The sequence below is a fragment of the Gymnoscopelus braueri genome, assembly GCF_963280865.1.
Source record: "Gymnoscopelus braueri genome assembly, chromosome: 20".
NCBI classification, from domain to species: Eukaryota; Metazoa; Chordata; class Actinopteri; order Myctophiformes; family Myctophidae; genus Gymnoscopelus; species Gymnoscopelus braueri.
The window spans coordinates 16,336,672-16,342,264 of NC_137622.1; the positions used below are offsets into that span (position 1 = coordinate 16,336,672).

Consider the following 5,593-nt stretch of genomic DNA (forward strand, 5'->3'; position numbering starts at 1 on the left):
GGTGAGGGGGCCAGGACTGAGGCAGGAAAAGTGCCACCACTGCATTTCCAACAAGCCTCCATGATGCTGTGCTGTAAAACACAAGTTCTGTCCGTTTGGCTTTGGGCCCAGGGAGAGGAACATTTAATAATAATAATAATAATAATAATAATAATAATAAACTTTATTTGTATAGCACCTTTCATGACATGAAATGCAGCTCAAAGTGCTTTACAGAGCAAGGATACAATTACAGTTAGAACCAATTTAACAATAAAGCAAACAAAATTGTCTGGATTTACAGCTCCAGACAAAGTGTATGCATAGACAGACAGACAGAAGCCCACATATACAGAGTTATGTTTCTGTGTGTGTGTGTGTGTGTGTGTGTGTGTGTGTGTGCGTGCATACAATTATAGATAAGTGTGGGATACTTGTGTGTGTGGGATGCGTATTATATAAATAATATTTGTGTGTGTGTGTGTGTGTGTGTGTGTGTGTGTGTGTGTGTGTGTGTGTGTGTGTGTGTGTGTGTGTGCGTGCGTGCGTGCGTGCGTGCGTGCGTGCGTGCGTGCGTGCGTGCGTGCGTGCGTGCGTGCGTGCGTGCGTGCGTGCGTGCGTGCGTGCGTGCGTGCGTGCGTGCGTGCGTGCGTCCATGTGTGTGACAAAGAAAAGTAGTAATGAGCGAATCAGGCACAAAGGTGGAGAACAGAAAAGCCCAGGGTGGTATTGTAATAAGCATAAGGGTGGAAGAATGGAGCAGGAGACATGGGAACCGTGTTAGTACTTAGGTGTGAGGCAAGGCTGAATGAAGGTGGACCAACTCCAAGAGGGAAAGAGAGAGAGAGACACACACACACACACACACACACACACACACACACACACACACACACACACACACACACACACACACACACACACACACACACACACACACACACACACACACACACACACACACACACACACACACACACACACACACACAGTATATGAAAAAGAGAATTATAGTAAGCCCTCCATTAGCACAGTATATGCTAATCACAGCCTTACTGAGGCCCAAGGTCCCCCATCATGCTGCTCTGCCTAAATCAATAATACTGGGATTCAATTACTGTCCCTTACTCTCTCTCTCTCTCTCTCTCTCTCTCTCTCCCCCCTCTCCCTCTGTCTCTGAACCGAGAGTATTGATTTACTGAGACGACAGGCGGGGCTCCCTGACAACAGCAAGTAAACTCTACCCACGATGAGTGCAACTTTGCGTGTGAGAGAGTTTTACAAACTTCATAAATGCAAGCAGACAGTTCAATTAGAATGTTTTATCTTTAAACAGAGTTTGGAGCAGGTTAAGAGCTACTTGCTCCTTCCTGCAAAGGAACAGCCAGTATTGTCATGTGGTGAACACGTTGTGAAAACTTCATCAAATCTCTAAAAGAAAAAGTAGACCAACTTAACTTCGACATTAGCGTCTTCCACACGTACTGACACCCTGAACTTATCTCGACATTAACCGTCTGTATATGAGAATAGAACGCATATGTCCAACCTCAGTTGGACCAGGCAGACATGAAACAGACTTGAAACTTCCAGCTCGCCAACACAGTGAAATAGCTTAGCCTAGTGGGTAGAGAGGCCATCTGGTAATCAGAAGGTCACCAGTTCTCCTACAGTATGTGTTCCTCTATGTGTCTAAGTATCCCTGAGCAAGACACTTAAGCCCTACCTGCTACCTCCTGATGAGTAGCCATCAGCTGGGTGAAGCGGAAACTGAATTTCCCCAGCGGGATTATAAGGTATTAAAACAATTCTGAATAATATTCACAGCGAGCGAGTGGGTACGTTGATGACATTATATTAGCAGAGGTCAGTAAAGTTGTAAATATATTCACAGATTCAAACTTCAATAGCTCATAAGCGAAACATTGTTAAAACACAAACCTCTTCCTACCGTAGTATGGTAGACAACAAGCTACAATCTATTTCGTTTTATTATATTTCAGACTGTCATTCGTCTCACAGTCAGATGTACATAGAGACCAATGTCATTTGTCAAGCTCAGAGGACGGCTTGTTTTGATTCAATTAGGTTGTACAGTAGCTCACGTTTTGCTCATGAGCTATTAATCATAAGATCAAGTTTGCTTTGGTGAATAAATGTCCAGCTTTACCATGATTATTTATAGTTGCAAGTTCTACATCCTACAATTTCACCCTCCATTCCTTTTCACAAACCGCACCCTCATTATGAACAATTAGTCCATTAAAAAAAAAAAAGATAATCATCTGCGTGTTTGACCGAGCATTATACGTCAAGGTAACAGAAATAGTGTGGAATTACGGCAAGTTTAAAAAAACACTGTCATTGAGACGGGGGAGTTCCACACCATTTGCAATTTACTTTCCATTCTAGGGAAATGATTTTGAGATGCAGGGTTGAGGGACCTCTGTGTGGAGTCTAGTGTTATTGTGGATAGAAGGCAGAAAGTACAACAGAGCAGCAGCACTTGCTTGTCTACAAAGCATTGATGAGGCTTTCCTGGAAAGGCTTCCTCCTCTGACTAAAGGGCAAACACACAACAGAGGTTGACCTCCTGAAGCCCTGAGGAGCATTTTACAGCTTCCAATATGATGTCCATCAGGTGTCACTCACAGAGCTTTTTGAGAATTCCTCATTCACCGTTATCATAGAGCTGTTCCAAGTCTACCTGGACTCTCTCTGAAGTCAACATGGTCTTTCATCTTTCTGGATGTTCTACTTCAATTGATGCTTCTGGAGAAGGCAACTGGATGTTGCACCTTGCATGAACCCAAGAGGGTTAAGTTTCCAAAATCATAATTATTGCGTTTTCATCCGATTGCCAATCATAAGGTCTTGAAGTCAAGACCTTATGATTTCCTCCCCACTATTGAAAGTTGAGTTGTGTAATCACCTTAGTTACCCCTTCAGTGCCACACCGTCGTAAAAATACATCACACAAAATCAAACGTTTTAGACTTCTGTGTACCACAGCAGGTCAAATTGCTCAATTAAGGCCACACAATGTGCGGAAGCACTTTGCGAACAGTGGAGTCGAGACACCTGTGGCGTCTCACCTGACGAGTCTCAGTCATTAGACTATAAAAAATCCTAAAGGAAAATGTCATATTGTGGAGGAAAACATAATTGGTCTTACAGCAATCAGGTGAAAATCACTATATTTATTATTTAGAAAAAGGAGTGTTCTCAAATTGCAGAGCTTGACGTCAAGGCAGAGCTGAGAAAGCTTACAATACTATTTTACAAATGCATCATGTTGAATACATTGAAGATATATGGTTTTTGTGATAATATAAAAGCAGTTCAAACAGACCGGTCATATTTGACCACCACACTGAAACAAGGGAGGGTGCAACGAATACTGGAGACAGGTTAAAGAATTGACGCATTGACTACTTATAATGACTTAAAATTAGGAACTGTGAATCTTCTGCTATCTCACGATTCGATTCCGATTCTTGGGGTCACGATTCAAACGATTCTCATTTAAAAGAGTCATATATTGCTTTCATCTGGACTATATATAATACCAGAGAGGTATTATATTTTAAACAATTATAATACCGTAATAATACCAGAGAGGGTCGCTTGTAAAAATTCTGCGAAAATAGCCGATCTAACGTGTTGCAATGCGATGCAGAGATGCAGAACGGACACCTACCAGCATCACTTGTCTACTTTTGAGGGGACAGGCATCAGTATATGCTAGTATATGCCCATATATGGGCATATACTGATGACATCACGGATCTCCATATACAGGCATAAAAGGGACAAGGACTGACAGATAGAGAACGCCATAAATGGGCATACAAAGGACAAGGACTGACAGATACAGAGATCTCCTTATATGGGCATATGAGCATGCCCATATGGGCATATACTGGTAACATCATGGATCTCCATATATGCGCATAAAAGAGACACGGCCAGATACAGATATCTCGGTACACAGGTAAACAGACAGAAACAGACATCTCCATATAGACCTGGTTGCTTTTTTCTCTCACACAATCTGGCAACTAAATCGGCTACGCTAAGAGACCTACACCAAAGTTGTACAGTCTTTTCAACAGCATATGCAAAGAGAGACAGGGGGTGATTTTTCTTTGCAAATGGCTAAAATAAAAGGGATGTTTATAGGCAGTTTTTTTCTGTAGTCTACAACAGTTTTTGCATGGACCGTATGAGAAGCCTGGTGACGCACTTACTGTCTTTAAATTCCCCGTGATTGACGGACCGACAGTCACGGCATTGACTAGGCTATAACTGTGCGCAGCATTATGGAATATAATATATTCCATAATATATATATATTCAATATATGTATCCTTATATTTCAAAGGTAATCAGCACCATCTGCAGGCTTCTCTTGCTAACGTTTGTTTACTGAGTCGACTCGCACGACTTTGATCATCATGCTGTTGCTGTGCAGTGCCAACGCAGTATCAATTTGACCGGCATAAAATCGGAATTTATGACAGTGACCGGCCGAGCACCGATCCAGCCGGTTTGACCTAAAACCTTTTTTAAAAAAGGCTTTTTTAATCGGCGGCTGATTAATCGTTGCATCTCTAGTTGTGATTTATTTCTACACTAACATGGCTGGCAGTAGACTGGAGAAGTTTGGGACGGTATTCACACGGGTTTGAGATCTGCTGCGCTCCGGGGTCATCAAGCAGTCAGACAAACCCATATGGTATGGTGTCTACGAGGCCTTTCCACCCAAGAGGAACACACTTTTTGTAAGACTGCAATCCAAGTCATATGGGAAAACTGAGGACGCTGTGCCTGACATATTTTACAAAGAGGACTTGGTTAGAGCTAAATTCTTTGAGGTGTATGGGACAGGACCTAGACCATTGGATCTTTCCAGACTAAACTTTGTTTCTACATGCCAAAGGTTTGTCGAGAAGTACACAGAATTGGAGAGTAGTGGGTCGCTGGAGGAATCTAGTTTGTTTGAGGAGACTGCAAAGGCCCTGCTGGCAGACGGAGTTGTGCTGAGGAGACGAGGAGGTCCCATGGTGGCACCAGAGTCCAGAGATCCAGTGGTGGAGTTAAAGTTGACAGACATGCTGGCAGAGCAGCAAGGAGCCAGTTCTGCTGAGAACCAGGACTCACTCACTGAGGAACACACCACACAGACCTCCCCACAGTAACCTTCAGTGACACAAGGACAAAATGGTTGCAACCTTTCCACTGCATTTACACCCACTGTGTTTCTGACATGGAGGAGGATTATCTGTGTGGAAGGATGGTTGTTTCTTTACCATTTGAAGAACTTTATTTGTAAATATGTGTTGGTGTTACCGTAACTTAAAAAAAAAAGAAGAAATGTCAAGCTAAAAAAAAAGAAACAGACATCTCCATATATGGGCACAAAAGAGACACAGACAGGTACAACGGTACTCTGACAACCACTCAGACATATTGGTCGGATCAGCAGTGCGACGTAGTTGTCTACTCTAGATGTGAAACCTAGATGTGTGGGCCGCGTGGCGGCCTGAACCTCTAGTACAGTATATATATACTGTACAGAGTGATTCTGCAACAGTTGAATAAGTGGTTAATA

At 42.7% G+C, this 5,593-nt stretch overlaps 1 pseudogene across 1 annotated transcript; it reads left to right on the top strand.

The window, feature by feature from the left end:
* The first annotated feature begins 4,619 nt into the window (after positions 1 to 4,619).
* Positions 4,620 to 5,253, top strand: LOC308075847 (small ribosomal subunit protein mS23-like; annotated as a pseudogene). Its single transcript has one exon. The product of its transcript is annotated as a small ribosomal subunit protein mS23-like (transcript).
* Positions 5,254 to 5,593: the final 340 nt, after the last annotated feature.